The following is a 17,570-nucleotide window of genomic DNA, read 5'->3' as shown; positions in this document are numbered from 1 at the left end:
TTCTGAGGTTGGTAGATCTGCGATAAAAATATTGGCAATAGTATGCCAATGGTAAGAGGCAACTGGTAACAATTGTTAAAGGATTACTAGAAGACGTATTCTAAGCATGTACACTACAAGTTGTGATAATGATAATCTGTTTATTTTGGATTCACAATCCATAAAACATACACAAAATATAAAACATATTATATTTAAAAGTGATAATATTTCAGATACAGTGAATCGTTAATAGAATAGAAGAGAGATCGAAACAAATTAAAACAATGATTGACATTAAGAATACTGTGCAAAAGAGCAAGTTATAATAATTCATTATAGTGATTATAAAACACAATTTCTTTAAAAAAAAAAAGCAGAATTCACATTGTGCCAAATCACACTCAAAATAAAAATTAAAAAGATTCTAACATGAAATAGATCAGGATATAATTGAGGGAAGTGAGCAATTTATCATAAAACGGAGCAATGCCTTTAGCCAGTAAGACTAAACATTGCAGTATAATAGTCTAACTATATAGGATAAACAAACAAGGCAAGCTCCTGAGAAAATGTGGGCAATTGCAGAAAAGACTCATCCTTACAACAACTGCTACTAGAGAAGAAGCAATAAGTGCCCTTAAGGTGTCTTTTTCGCAAAAGCCGTCAAGCATGTAAACATTTGACAACGCTAATACCTATCACATCTCTAGTATAAAAACTCAGAATTCTTGAGGCAGTTTTGTATTGTCTAAAGCCTAGGAACTGGCACACCAGTTTGATTTACTTCTTATGGGAAAATGTATATGTGTTATGAAAGTAAAATAAATGGTGCAAGCTTTCAGTAAGGCTGTGGATAGGGAGGGGCACATATCTGATTTTTAGATACAGCTGCTTGGGTAGGAGACCTAGAAAATTGTCAAACATGGTAAAACAGCAAGGATCTCAGTTTCACAGTCAAAGAGATCGGGTGCATTCCCTTGTCTAACAGCAATGGGAATCGAGGAGTGCTCTGTGGGAGATTTTGTAAGTACCTAAGGAACTTATTTTCTTCCATGGCTAGTCCATTACCACTTGCATAGCCCCGGAGTTCCGAGCCCTATAGGGTCAAGCTTTTTGCTTTGACATTATAGATTTCAACAGCGGGGGAAAGATTTCTAGATTTCATTCTCTTTGCTAATTTGAGAATAGGTCCTGATTCCTGCTGCAGTTCTACTGTGCTCTTACTTGTATGTGCCCTCCAACTAAGTTTGTGAGTCAGATTCACTCCCAAGTAAGCAAAGTCTTGGACTTGCTTGAGTAGAACGTTTTGCACTAGAATGATAGTTCTGACGGCCTTATACTAATATAGCACACCAAACTTGGTTTTGTCAACATCTAACTCAAGCCTCTCTCTCAGCACAAAACACACAGAAAATGGTCAAGTAAGGCCTGGAGCCCTACAGGGGTTTTGGATATGAGGAGAATATTGTCTGCAAATAGGAGTGTAGGGATTTTAGTAGTACCTATTTTCGGGACATCATTGGCGTAGAAATAAAAAAAAACAGGACTATAAAGAGAAAAGAGGAGTGGGGCCAAAACACAGCCCTGGAATCTGATAGCTCTCCCTTATTCTCGTACCTGACATATGCGTAGTTGACTTCATGAAGTCTGATTAATACCGCTAGAATATGTTCCAGGACCCCATGCGTTCCAGCACCACCCATAGTTTGCAACGGGGAAACGAGTCAAATGCTCATTTTAAGTCAACAAAAACCACATACAGGCCCTTACCTAGTTGTTGTACATGGTGCAAAAACGGAACAGATGATCTAGAGTACTGGTTTTAAGTCTAAACCCTGCTTGGAGGTCTGATAGAATATGATTCTCTAACGCCCAGTCAGAAAGTTCCCCCAAAAGTTGCCAACAAAGTAGCTTTTGGAAACCATCAATTAAAATGATAGGTCTGTAGTTACAGGGTCTTCCCGCTGGCCCTTCTTGTATGTGGGGACAAGCTCAGCGTTCTGCCATGACTTTGGTATGGGGGCCACCATTCAGGATTCCATGTGGGAGGATGCTGGAATAAGGACCCATAAATTACCCGGAATACAATCTGGGCCAGGAGCCTTCTTAGGGGCTATGGTCTTTAAGTCCTCAAAATATTCAACTACCAGTTGTTACAAAGTGTGTTATAGCTTGTTTTACAGCAGGTCAACACAGAGTTAAACACAGTTTAGCCACAGCTCCCTGCAATGACTGTTGTGACACATATGCATGATTTGCTACTGTACTTTACCAGTAGATATTTAAATTGTCTGTCCTTTGGAAAGCAGGGGTCCTTATTAAAGTGAATGCTGTTTTTGTCTCATTGTTTGTAGGTAGGTAACTATGTTATACACATCAATTTAGTAAAATCTAAAGGTCTTGCCAAACACATACTTAAAAATCCACAATCATGCATGAAAGAAAGAAAGAAAGAAAGAAAGAAAGAAAGAAAGAAAGAAAGATTAAAAGGAAGAAGGGAATAAAGTGGAGAAAAGAAAGAAGGATGCAAAGATGGTAAGTAGGAAGGAAGGAAAAAGAAAGAAAGAAAGAAAGTAGGGAAAAAGCAAGAAAGTAGGGAAAAAGAAAGAAAGAAAGAAAGAAAGAATAAAAAGGAAGGAAGAACAGAAGAAAGAAAGAGAGAATGAATGACGGAAGTCAACAAGGATTGACAGACAGGCACTTTTTCAAAGCTAAACCACTCTAATGAGCTTCTATTCAGAGCTCCTGGTATGGTGTGAAAAAGCAGCAGCTAGATAAACAAAGGCCAGTTTAAAAGAAATTTACAACAGCATTGGCAGAACACAGGAATTGATAAAGCTGGAATGTCCTCTGTGCTTTCATCTGTTAGAAAGCGTCCTGCTATCATATCAGGCTGTACAAACAAAGGTAACACTATAGTAATAATAACGTTTTTTTAAAAACACTGGCACTGAAGAGAACTACCTTGTGTACAGATGTGATCCTTGTGAAAGCGCTAAATACAGTTGCTCAAAGTTAGCCAGTGGCTGAAGTGGGCTAACCCATTGCCCCCTGCTGTATGCTGCAGTGGGCAGAAGCAAACCAATAGATGAAGATAGGTGGCTGAAAGCCCTTTACATGAAGAGAGGTGGCTGAAACTCCTTAATGTCAGTATAATATACATATCATTTTAGAAAAATCAAACTTTAGTCAAGTTAGTCTTGATATCTTACAGGGCAGATCCGCATGGAGTGAAACCACTGAAGGCAAGAAACAATTTTGACCCCTGAAAATTCACAAGGTGAGCGGATACCTCTTCCCCCAGGCTAAACCAACCACGCCCTGGCCTGCCCTAACACCCCGTTCTCATCTGCTATTATCTGACCACACAGAAGCTGCCTCTGACATCTCCTTTCTGCTCTGAATAGGAGGAAAATGTGAGTGGATTTGTTCCCACAATCAGAGTAAAACTAGCAAAAAAATACCAAATAGTCACAGGTCTAGCTAGTTATTCCTCATTTCAGGGACACACCTGTAATTGCTGCATTTTGGTGTGGGGATACCAACCTAAATCAGAGATTCTGGCTTCTTGGTATCACCATAACAAAATTCAGCAAATTCATAGAGATGGCCATTAACTGTTGCCAAATGTTTCTAGTTCATAAAATCACAAAATATAAACGCTATCATATAGACACTTCTAGCCCTAACTCAGCACCCCACAATAATCGCCTGGGAGAACTCCTATCCCACTTTTACACCACCAATCACACCTGTCTATTTAACTCATGTTCAACCAACCAACCTGCTTCCCCTGTGGCGTATTAACATACAGGATGCCATTTTCTGTAATATTTGTCTATTCTTTAGTTTTTAGCAAAGGTTGCCATTCAAACTAGGACATTTACCTGATTTATTAAAAGGAGGAGTGTTTAATGAGAATAAAAGTGGTGTAAAAACTACTTTCTGACCTTTAACTATACTGCCAACCAAATTATGATAATTAAATCTCAATACTTTCCCCCTTGACTGCCAGGATGTCTGCTCACTCCTGTGCCAGACACTTTCTCCAATGTTTGCACAGCATTTTGACACCCTTTGGAAGAGCACTTTCCCTAACATCTATGTCTCATGCCCATGACATTGATGTACACCAGTAAGGCATTCACTGAGATAATGCTCCTTTGCAAAGATAGTAACCTCATTTTTTGGGAAGGGACCTCAGTGAGTTTACCATTCTTCATCCCTGATTCGCTCGTCTGGATCAAAGTCTTATCTAACTGATATTGCAGAGTCACAAGTGGTTACATTTGGAGTGCTTACATAAGGGATAAGGATATCACAAAATAATTAAAAGCCCTTAGGGCCTAATTTAGATGTTGGTTTGAGGTCCGTTATTCCATCAGTGAGACGGAGCAAATGACTTCATTGCCCTGACGGAGATGGTACTCGCCAAATTGAGAAATGGTAGCCAAGCAGGCGGTCATTTCTAAAGCATTGGCAGGAACTGAGCATTTAGCAGTTTTCACAACCCGTTAATGACAGGGTTTTTCTGGTGGTGATGGGCAGTGAAAACTGGCCTCTAATATGCCCATCTAAATCAGGTGGGAGGAATTTGAGGTCTTTCCCCGATGGCTCTCACTTTGCAGGGCAGTCGGAGCGTTTTAATCACGTGGTGATGGAGTAGTCTCTGCCGTGATTAAACCTATGGCCTGTCTTTATCTAAATCAAGCAGGCAGTCCTTTGTCCTGACGGTATGCAAACTCCATCGCCAAGTTATAAATAAGGCCCTAAATCTTCTTCTTCTACATCCATTTTCTGGATTTTATTTAATATAATAATGTATAACTATAACACACTACTAAAATACCAGAGTTTCCATCTCAGAGCCCTGAAAGACATTCAAGCACATTTGAAGACTCTAATGTAATTGCACATTTAAAGTTCATTGTTTTGCTGGGTCAAATATACTAAAACAACATCTTGAAGTCAGGGACTACCCTCGCACAATTGTACAGGCAGCTATGAAGGCAACCTGATTTCCACCCAGGCATGAACTGTTCTCCCCTAAACTGAAAAAGAAATCTGATAAATTCGTTTTTTTTATGACTTCTAATGCACATAGCAACATAATTGTGAAAATCATTAAAAACATAAATACATTGGATTATTTTAAGAGCAGGGAACCTTGATTTGGACCTCCCTATGTTTGCCTATAAATGAGGTTAAAACATCAAGACCCACATTGTTTACACTGATGTAAGAAAAGTCATGGAAAAACGCCATAGTGTTAGGACTACCAGCCATAACTGAGCATTTCAAATGTGGCAATTGTGCAGGATGTCGATACACATTCAACACTAAGAGGCCTATTACGATCTCAGTCGTAAAACCTCCGACCTTAGGTTGGATTCTTTACGACAGAGATCGTCGGTTTCAATTCCGACCGGCTGATTACAATGCAGCCAGTCGGAATTGAAACCGGCCGGCCATTCCGGCTGGCTTCTGACGGGCTACAGTAGCCTGTCGGTCAGTCGGAGACTGGCCCGTAATTCCATAGGAAGGCATTTATGCCTTCAGGATTATGATGCTCGGATTCCGACAGGCTTTGCATGTCGGGCTTACCGACATGGAAAATCATGCCGGAAAGCAAGCTAGCAGGACCCCCTTTTCCTTGCATCCTCTGGTTGGGGGCCTAGGGGGCACCCATGATGCCCCCCTGTTAATCCCTGCACCTTGTGGCAGGCACCTTGGGGTGCAGAGATTAACACAACCTCCCATTTCCCTATGAGAGCTTGTGCTACGGCCAGTTTATGGCCATAGAGCATGGTGTAGTCGCATCATAAGTAGGTGTTGGGGACCACGACCGGAGGTCGGTCGGTCCCGTTTCCACAACGGTGTCGGTTGGACGAAACTCAGACCGACATTGAAATATGCCCCTAAAACTTTCATTCATAACAATGTGAAACAAGAACTGATATTTTTCTCAAATTGTAGTTCCACTCATGTGGTTTACAGCATAGGGTGTTTGTGTGAACTGATCTATGTGGGCTAGACTGTGCAAACTATAAAAGGCAAGAATAGGCTAACATAGGAGTAGGCTCTGCTGCAAGATTACCTTGGTTGTTTAACAAAACTTGAGGAGACTCCCCAGCAAAGTCCATGGAGGGGGGCCCCTGTGGCGTGGAATTTCACTTGTTATGAGGTCACTGTCAGAATGCTTCGGAAGGCTCTTGTGTGCGAGGATTCCGAGAGTTGACAGTTGCTGCGCCATCGCTGTTGGATGAGGTGTTAAGATTAAACATCTCCTACCTTTAAGCGCTTCATCTCTTCTTTATCAGGACATTACAATTTTGGCGACGAGGATGTGATTTGTCTTCATGCTGCATTTATCGCGGTCGTACACCTCAACAAGGCGAGTGGTAGCTCGTTGTCGCAGCTGTGCAGTGTGAGATGCTGAGTTGGTCGGTTTTTGCTAGCGGACCTCAAGTCATGTAATCGACCGAAGCATTCCTCCACTTTTGTTTGGCCCAGGGATCCTTGAAAAGATGATTTCCTGGTGTGTCTCTGACTTTGAGACACTGTCTCTGCTTTGAGCCTGCACGTCTCTTCTGCTCAGACGCTGCTGTTGGAGGACTGGTACGTGCTCTCTCTGAGCGATATTGATTGCGTATGTGAATTAAGAGCGTCCCACGGTACGTGTAATATTCTTGCCCCTGGGCTCAGAGGAACGACTATTCGCCCTCTAACTCGTTCTTGCATTGCTTTTAGCGTTCGAAGGAACGACTCTTCTCCCTCCGACACTGTGGCCACTGTGTTCGCTTTGCACATGTGTCAGTCTTCAGTAAAGGAGATTGTTTATTTTTCAGACAACTAGAGCACGTAAAGCAGCAGGAAGTGGAATCCTTCAATTTCACTCATATCTGGAGTGCTCAGAGTCTAATTCGGAAGAACTACTCTTCGCCCTCCAACTAATTGTTATGTTTTGTAGGAAGTGCATGCTACATCAACATTATTTAAAAGTACAGTCTCTTAATAATTTGTAGCACGGAGGAACGTCGAGTTCACCCTCCAGCTTTTCTTGAACACACGTCATTCTGAAAGAAAAAAGACAAACTAACTGTATATCTGAGTGACAGGTCCATGACACTACTTTTGTTATTGTGCCTTTTAGTTGCTCAAAAGGGTTATTAGCTTAAACCTTTTCTTTGTATTTATCTGCTCTATGTGGGGAATATCCTTTACAACGCGGATTTTACACCGCAGTTCCCTTACGACGCAACTTTTACATCGCAAGTTGTAACAACGAATTGCGCTGGGGGCGCTCCAGGATAGTAAATAGTTTAATTTACTATCCAACTCCTTCCCTACTATCCACGGGGACTGGAGTTGGAATAGTAAATTAAACTATTCACTATCCAGCCCCCAACAATGCAAGTCGTGGTAAAACATGCATCGTAAAGTACTGCGATGTAAAACATCGCGTTGCAACGACGTACATCCCTCTATGTATGTGTTTATCTATGCTTCGTTTGGCACACAAGTTTACTTCTTCCCCTATGTCCATTAACACTGACATCAATTTTTAATTTGTGCAATTTAGATATTTGAAACTAAAGAGGAAAATGCAGAATGTAACGTCACCCCCTTTTTTTCTCCCTTCCCCTGTTGAACCATCTATAAGGTGGTCAAAGTAGAAAAAGGTATTTGGAAACTATGCATTGGTTTGTGGTACTAATCTAAGTGCTGAACGCAAACATGCTTTGTTGTTACTTTGTTTAGGGGCATAGGGGCAGGATGTTTTGGAAAATTTACCTGATCTTCCGCACGCAGAGGCACATAACTTAAATGAGTATGAAATTGTGATTTGCCAAGTTAGATCGCCATTATTTACCACGTGTAAGTACAATCTTAGAAAGATATCATTTTGGTTTAAGATGTCAGGGTAAGGATGAATCTGTGGAAGAGTTTGTGACTGCTTTGAGGAAAATGGCATCTAAGTGCAAATTTGGGGGTGCGACAGAAGAAAGGATTAGATATCAGTTTGTGCTGCGTTGCAACAGTGACAAGTTAAGTCAGGAAATTTGGGGGAAAGATGAGCCACCCCTTAAGGAGGTTCTTATTGTTGCTAAGCAAGTGGAGCATATGATGAAGTGTGTTGGCGAGCTTAAGACAGGGAAAGAGGTGCATACCTCTAGTGCTTCAGATACAGATAATACTACAGAAGTTAACGCAGTCAAAGCTCATAGTGTCAAATCTCAAAGTGTTCCTGAAGTGACACAGTCCTCTGAGGTCAGAGGTGCCAGGTGTAAGGAACAGAATCTCAATGTTACTTGTTTCAGATGTGGATATGATGGTCATAGAGCCAATGATAGATTCTGTCCTGCGTTGTCCCAAGTTTGCAACTCCTGTGGCATCAAAGGTCATTTTAGTAAGTGTTGTAGGAACAGAAACAAAAGATATAACAAGGGCAGGAACAAGGAACCGTTCCAGGAGATTATGTTGCAAATTAGTGAGTCAAAAAGAACATTTCCTTCAGAAATAGTTAGTATTGATGGGAAAGACACCATAATGAAATTCGATTCTTGTTCCCGCATCACCATCATCTCTAGGCAAACGCTATTGAGTTTGTTTGCAGATGATAAGCTTCTCACCGAAATGGATATACAACCGGGAGGGTATGGTGGGAGCAAGATTGATATGATGGGTTATTTTGTAACAACTATTGGTATGTGCGGTAAATGTACGAGTGGAAAAATGTATGTTTCTTGCAAGGGGGATGATCTTTTGGGTTGGTGTCACCAGAAGGAGTTGGGTGTCAGTCTACATCCAGGTAAAAACCCACAGGTACAAGTTGACCAGGTTGATTGTAATGATAACAAGTTTGTCAAGGAGTTCAATGACTTGTTCAAAAACAAACTTGGTAAGTTACTTGGTTATAAACACAAGATCAGACTAAGAGACTGTGCTACCCCTGTTGTGGTGAAGGTAAGGAGGTTTACCATGCATTTGCAAACAGCGGTTGACAGCAAGCTCAACAGGTTGGTAGAGTGTGGAGTCATCAAAGAGGTTGAAGCTACGGACTGGTTGGCTCCTATTGTTGTTGCACGCAAGGGCAATGGGGACATTTGCCTTTGTGTGGACTTGAGGGCGATAAATAAGGAGATTGTGGTTGACAGATTCCCGCTACCCATGCAAAAGTATTTAGCACATTAGATCTGATGTCGGCCTACCACCAGGTCGAATTACATGAGAGGTCACAAGATCTTACAGCCTTCACAACTCCTTTTAATTAACAACAAGGGGTGGTGATGGACAGAGTCTCTGAATTAAGCAGAAAACTCTCACCCAGTCAAGAGATCAGGGCTAGATCCAACACCGTTTTTTAGCTCACTGCATCATCCCAGTTTCAGAACTTGGCTGTATGCAAATTAGTCTGTTCCTGTCCCAGTGTATGATGGGAACAGGGCAAACCAAACTACAAAGCCAATTCTTACACTGGAAAGGAAACAAGCTACCGGGGACCGGTTTCTGGCATTTCAGCCTCTTCGGCCCGGCTTGCTTGAATCCTGATGGTGCAATGAGCTAAAAAACGGTGTTGGATCTAGCCCTGATCTCTTGACTGGGTGAGAGTACTCTGCTTAATTCAGAGACTCTGTCCATCACCACCCCTTATTGTAAATTATTTTGTCCACCCTAAGCGTGGAAGGGTATACTCAGATGTGAGTCCCTTGCTCATTGCACCATCAGGATTCAAGCAAGCCGGGCCGAAGACGCCTGAAATGGCAGAAACCGGTCCCCGGAAGCTTGTTTCCTTCCCAGTGTAAGAATTGGCTTTTGTAGTCTGGTCTGCCCTGTTCCCATGATGCACTGGGCCAGGGACAGACTAATTTGCATACAGCCAGGTTCTGAAACTGGGATGGTGCAATGAGCTAAAAAACGGTGTTGGATCTAGCCCTGATCTCTTGACTGGGTGAGAGTACTCTGCTTAATTCAGAGACTCTGTCCATCACCACCCCTTATTGTAAATTATTCACAACTCCTTTTGGCATCTTTTGTTGCAAAAGGATGCCATTTGGATTACTTTCTGCTGCTGCAGTTTTTCAGAGGATTATGTCTGTTATTTTGAAATATCACATCCACAATAGGAGCAACAGGGGGATTGAGAAGTCAGTCCGCCCCCCACTCCTTCAATTATAAACACTACTGGGTCTGACCTCTATGAGTAGTCAGTCTCATATTTTTGAAACTCCATGGAGTTATTACAATTTTTTAAAACTTCCCAGATCAGTCCCGTCTAGATGTCCATGAACTGATTAGTCCTTGCTGTTCAATTTAAAAAGAAAGGTCAATAACCACATCAGATACACATACCACTGTGGTTTAAAACCATCACATCAATGTGTATGCCAAAACTCAAAACATGAAAAAAAATAAAAATGTGAGAAAAGGCTAGAAAGCACCTCACGTACGCAAACCCACAAAGCTGCTGGATGGTTCTCGCCAGTATGTCCACGTTATCATCATTGGTTGCTTTATTGGCCTCAAAAAGAAAAGAAGGTGTGTACCAGAATTCCTCAGAGGTGGGAAATCAAACAACATAAAAAAGTGTGTGAGAGACAACACTAAGACTATGTATCTCACTCAGTGCTCACTCGTCCCCAACCGTGCAAAGAGAACTAGGTTCTCACGAGTTAAAAATGAGGTATCACTCACATACAACACATCCTTTATTAAATGTTATGAGCGTCCTCAGGTTAAAAGACAGGCATGTATATGGCCACTTTCACTCACAAAAAGGCCAACATGTTTAGTTGCCAAACAGTCGAGGCAACTTCGTCAGGGCTGTTGGGGAACCAATCTTCATCTCAGTCCTTTTTCACACCAAATCTGTGGTTATTGACAAGATAAAAAAGAAGAACGTGCCAATCATAAACAACCCTAAATACAATAATGGTTCAAAGCCCCTTCATCCAATCATATATTTACAGAGTAGTTGCTGTTGTCCTGCGTACCTGCAACCACCTTCATTAAAGGAACTTGCTCCAAATAGTCGCATTCCACCTTAACAACTGCAATTGTCAGTCTTCTTCTGAAATCACATGCACAGTAAATTACACGTACATGACCCCATGCCTTCACAGAGTCAGATTCCATTTGTGTCAAGCTTTGCCCTCAATTTGCTGCTCATTCTTAATATCGGGCACCCCCACAAAATCTCCAGTCTAAAGTCACCTGCTTTCTCTGGTGTCTTTTAGTGCGCTTGCTTACTGGCCCCAGTCTCGCTAAGCATTGCGATACACGGCACGAGTCCCGCTGTTTAAAGACTCGTACAGCCATGCCCACTGTTTTTAGCATTTATTTAGCACGTTAGGCCTGATGCGGGCCTACCACCAGGTTAAATTACATGAGAGCTCACAGGATCTTACAGCCTTCACAACTCCTTTTGGCATCTTTCGTTTTTAAAGGATGCCATTTGGATTAATTTCTGCTGCTGCCGTGTTTCAGTGGACTATGTCTGTTATTTTGAAAGATCAGCCTGGTGTGAAGTGTTATCAGGATGACATAATTATTTATAGTTTCAATAATGAACAGCATGACCAGCGTGTTTGCCAGGTGTTACAGAAGCTTCAGGATGCTGGTCTAACACTCTAAGCAGAAAAGTGCAGGTTTGGCGTAAAACAAGTAAGCTATTTAGGTTATAAAGTTACTTTTACAGGGATTAGACCAAAGAATGAACTTGTGGATATGATAGAAGCCTTGAAGGAACCCAAGACAAAAGAGGAACTTTCATCTTTTTTGGGAATGGTTGAGTATTATAGTCGCTTCATATAAGATTTCGCAAGTAGAACTTACCATATGAGGAAACTGTTAAAAAGAACAATGATTTTGTGTGGGATGTAGGGTGGAGCCAGGAATTCACAAATGTAAAGTAGGAGTTAGGAAATGCTCCTTCGTTGCAATCTTTTGAGGCTTCGTCTGAGACAAAGATTGTGTGGGATGCAAGTAGTAAAGGATTAGGTGCTCTACTTATTCAAACCACGTATGGCAAGGAAAATCTTATTGCGTGCATATTGAGAACTCTCAGGGATGCAGAACGCAACTATTCTGTAATTGAACGAGAGTCGTTGGCTGTATTCTGGTCCATAATGAGGTTTAAGCAATTTCTCTGGGACATCAAATTTGGTGTGCAAACTGATCATAAACCCTTAGTGGAGATATTTGCTATGAAGGGACTTGATTCCATTTCATCCCGTATACAGAGATGGGTGGTAGGTTTGCAGGCCTTCTCCTTCACTGTCCAGTATGTCCCAGGTGCGAGCAACTTTTCTGCTGACTGTTCATCTAGACTTGATGACATGGATGTTGCCCAGTCTGATGGTAGTGATGAACTGGACCAAGAGGAGGGAGTGAGTGTGTGTGAGCTGACCGAAGGATCCATTGGTGAAGAGGTGTGGTTGGATGAACTCACGAAGGATGTGACTTTGTGCAAAATTAGAGATATTTTCAGTTCGGGTACAAGGTGTAAATCTCAGCTCAAGCAGTGTGCAGGGAATTGGGAGAGGATTGTGGATGAACTTGCTGTTGACAAAGGGTTTTTGTTGAGAGGCACAAGATTAATCCCTCCCAAAAAGTTGAGAGGCAAAATATTAAGTTTAGCCCATGAAGGTCACATGGGTTTTGTTAAGACTAAAGGGAGGCTTCGGATAGATTTTTGGTGGCCTTCACTAGATCGTGATGTTGACTGTTTGTTTAGAGATTGCATTGAGTGCGCGGTTTGTGACAAGGGGCTTAAAACCAATCAGCTACCCATGGTTTGCAGAACTCTGCCCAAATATCCTTGGGAAGAGGTAGCAATGGATATTCTTGGGCCAATAAGAGGTGAACATGCCACACCCTATTTCATTGTTCTCATGGACCTATATTCCAGGTGGGTTGAGGTTTCATGTGTGCAGGACATTTCTTCTTCGGCAGTTATCAGGTTTCTGGAGGGTGTGTTTAAGAGAGAGAGTTTTCCCAGGTATTTACTTATGGACAATGGGGTGCAATTCTGTTCTTGTGAGTCAGAGTCATTTTTCACTAGTGTGGTGTCGTTCACAAAAAATCGGCCAATGGTGCCATTGAGAGAGTCATCAAAACATTAAAGGAAGGCATCCAACTGGCTTGGATTGGAAGAAGGAATTGTCTAATAGATTTCTGGGCTATTGGTTCTTACCCCATGGCTCTACAGGGAAGACTCCTTTTGAATTGTTCAACAGTAGATCTCCGTACACTTCTGTGTGTCCTGATGGATGAGTTGGGGCAAAGGCTGTGTTGACAATACTACTGGTTTGTGGAGAGAGAAAGAAATTGCTATTCAATGCAAGAGAAAAGAAGACTTTCATTCCCGCAAGTGTGTGAGAAATGTTGAGGTCAGTGTGGGTGATTTTGTCGAGATCAAAGCTCCCAAGGGGTGTACAGTTTTGTCAAAATTCACTAGGGAGTTACAAGTGATCAAGGGGCATATTATCAAGGGCCGGCGATAAATATCGCAAAGTGTGCTCAGTGCTTGCATATTTATCGCCGGCTATCTCTGGAATTTATCGCCCGGTTAGCGCGTTATCAACAACGCGCATCACAGAGGCGATAAAAATTCCAGAGATAGTGGGGATATCGTAGTTTTTCATGGTGGAAAACGGTGATATCCTAGATGATACAGCCTGTGCTCTTAGGCACACAATCCACCCCCATGTTAGGTATGCCTTAGTCAGGAATTTAACAGACGTTAAATTCCTGCGTTAAGGCATACTTAATGCGATTTTATATATCGCTAACCCTCCTTGATATTATCCTGAAGCTACCTTCGCGATATTATCCCATGTTGTTTTCACAGCCACGCCTCCTTTACATCTCATTATCGAGGCGAGGCGTGTGAAAAACGGGTGAAAAGTCAAGGAATCACGCGCTAGCGTGTCCTTGATGATAATGCAATAATATTATCGCCGCTTTTCGCCCGAAAACGGGCTCTAAAGCGGCGATAATATTATCATTGCCTCTTGATGATATGCCCCCAAATGTTTAAAAAATGCTGTTAAGACACATGACTGTCGCATATGGAACAAGAGTAGAGTTTCTGATTTACGTCAAACACCGGATTCTTTGACAACTCAACTTTAAAATCACAACCAGGTGTAAGTGGAGTCTGTAAATCAGGTTTCCAAAATTCTTCAAGAAGTACTCCTCCAGTTCATAGGAGAAGCATTAGAGAGATCAGGATATGTTCTTCATGCTGAATTTACTTGCCTATATTGTTTGAGATCTACATTTTGCCCTTTACTCTTTCTTTGTTTTATTTTTTAAACATTTTCCATTTTTTTCCTCATGCATTTGCTCATTATGTTCTTTTATGCACTTTGTTGTATGGGAGGGAGAAGTGTGTAGTGGAATCTCACTTGTTATGAGGTCACTGCCAGAATGCTTCAGAAGGATCTTGTGTGAGAGGATTCCCAGAGTTAACAGTTGCAGCCCAATCGCTGTTGGATGAGGTGTTAAGATTAAACATTTCCTACCTTTAACCACTTCATCTCTTCTTTATCACGATATCACAGCCCCAATGCACTAGACCCAGTCAGGAGCTCTCAGGCCTGCCTGTGCACAGTACTCGGAGGGGGACCCTGGAGCTCGAGATCTCCCCCGCAACACAGGGGCTGTTGTTAAGCTACTGGGTTACCTCTGCACCATTGGTAAACTAATTTTATTATTGCTACTTGAATGAGATGAGACTCAATACCATGGACGAGTACTGAAAATTGCTGCAAAAGGGAGCCAATTCACAAACTGCATTTTGTAGTACATTTAGTAGTACTACAGTAGTACTACTAACATTCTGCAAAATGTAATCCACAATCCTACATAGGAAGGTCTCCACCACAGCCTCTCCAGACTTTTATGTGCGGAGATCTCCGCCCCCACTTCAGAGATATCTGCACATGTACACATATGTTTTATTTACAAGCGGGAGGAATGGGCTATGTAGCCACACTAAAGAGTAAGCCCATTGGCACTCACACACTGCATGTCTATAGTTACTATAGCTAAAAAGAATACAAAACAGTAGTAAATGTGATCCAGCTCAGGGCAAGAGTACATTAAGCACCACACATGGCCAACCACTGGTAATGCAACACCCACGCATTGAAAATAATGGACACAGGGACTTAAAATAAAACCCCATAGGATAACATGATTAAAATACATTATGTTAGCTATTTAAAAATATAAATACATTTAATGTCATGTTAAATCACCTATAAATAAAACACAATGATTATTTTATTTTACAATATGTTATCAACCTTTTTAAAATTTAAAATTTATGAAACATTAATATTTATTGCACATAATTAAATTACCTTTATGTAATTGTATACTTCACTTTTATTACTTTTTATTACATAATAAAAAATATAATTTGTTTACTTTAGTGGAACTTTTTTAATTTAAACTTTAAAAAAAGTTTGCATTTAATATATTCAAAATAAATACATTTTTTATGTAAAAGTATTTTACTAAATATATAACATTTGCATATTGTTTTACTTTGAAAATATACTTATAAATGTAATTAGCATGCATGTTTGACATAAAAATATCCTTCTACTTTTTAAAAAAGTGTATTCAACTTTTAAGCTTTTTCTCAAACTTTACCATATAGAGATCACTGCCCTGTTTGCTGAAGTCTCCGCTAAGTCTGTGGAATGTCAGATACAGCTGTAAAGTCACTATTAGTGTAACTTTACAGTCGTATTATACATTTTTACTGGCTCCACTCCTTATTTCAAGATGTGCAGGTAAGTCTACACTTTTGAGTAACTTTGCCTCATATATGGCGAATAGCCAAAAGTAGGAAAGTTACTTAAAAGTGTAAAAGTAAATTAACTTGAAGAATGTATATTTTACCTTTGTGAATAGACCCCATTTGTAGCAAATCTGCACGTGTAGATTTATCTTTTTGAACAGGCCCCTATGTTTATTTATATTTTACATGACTGGAACTGTATCATATCATGGTAGAGTGGTTTAACACTTTGGAAAATCTATATTATTCGTTCAACACCCAGAATTGCAGTAAAACATTATTTACCAAGACTGTAGATCACCTCAACCTTCCAGCATAATTTCTATGCATCTGAAATTTCCTGATTTTCTAATATTTATCAGTGCTTTTTGTGGAATTTATATATGATTGCATTGATTATTGTTTGTGTGTTTTTCTTTGAATATGCCTTCTTCTTGGGTATATTTTCTTCTATTTGAGTATTCTTTTCCTTTTCTCCCCACCCCAAAAAAATATAGAGATGACACCAATTGGGTTTCTATTTGCTTTTGGTTTTTTTAAACATGTTTTTACATTTATTTTTTTTCCACATTTTTATCATTTTATACAACACAAAAGAACAGGTCATAACAATTTCCGAGCAGTAGAGCACCCCGTTTTGACAAAAAACAGGCCACAGTACATTTGTACATTTCAATACATCCACGGTCATACATTTGAGTGCAATAGTTGCTCTATTTTTTGCATCAGATTGAACTTCTTCACGAGTTTAGACCCATTGGTCCCTTCAGCCATGTTTTAAAAAATTCACGCCAACAGCGCAACCATCACTGTTAGGAAAGAAAGGATTCAGTGCTCGTTGCACTGTTGGCGTCTCTCCCCTTTGGCATCATCAGTTGACTGTACGTTCATACTACTAAACGCTCCCGCCTTACCTAAGAAATAGACTATTTGGCTATCTTAGCAGTGTTGGAATACACCCTCTGTTGTCAGAGGGCCAACTCATTTTGGATGTCGCACATGCTCTTTTTTGTGTGACATTACCGAATGAGCTGCGGAATCTTCAAACCTCAGTGTGAGCAACATTTGTTGGGATTTTGCCCATAACTTCTTAATGGTGTGCAAAGCAACGAGCCACATCATACATGATATTTACTGCTGTTTCCTTCTATCTCTTTGAGCCTACACATCAATTTGAGGACCTGTTAGTGTGTGTACCTAATTGTTTTCCAGAACCATACACAGGGCTCTAAAATAATGAACTCAACTAGAACCATTTGTTACTTTTTTACCATTAATAGATTCTGACCACCCTGTGGTAATATGAGTGTGAAAGTTAGTTTGGCCACAATTGAGTATTAATTGCATCTCCCTGGACATGTATCTATTGTCTCCAAAACTTTTCGTACAGCTTGTCTTACAATTTGTGAATAGCCCTTCAGCCTACGCAGCTGTATGGCACTTTTCATTGTGACTCCTTGGCACTAGCCTCCCCGCCCCTTCACATATTTAGTCATGAATTTCCTTTCCTTACATCTGGCTTGTTTTCGTTGTTCCACAATTAGGGCCAAATGTACAACACTTATATTTTGCGACTCGCAAATTGCAAGTCGCGAAATGCAATGTACAACAGTGTCACAGACACTGTTAGCGATTCCCAATGGAGTCGCAAATTGCATGCCTCCTCAATATTCATGAGGCAAGGCAATTTGCGACCCTATTGGGAATGACTAGCACTCCCAGGGATGGTGGCCTGCTGGGGTCAGCAGACCACCATGTCTGGGACTGCTTT

This window comes from Lissotriton helveticus, chromosome 12 (assembly GCF_964261635.1).
Source record: "Lissotriton helveticus chromosome 12, aLisHel1.1, whole genome shotgun sequence".
Classification (NCBI taxonomy): Eukaryota; Metazoa; Chordata; class Amphibia; order Caudata; family Salamandridae; genus Lissotriton; species Lissotriton helveticus.
This window is presented reverse-complemented; position numbering follows the sequence as displayed.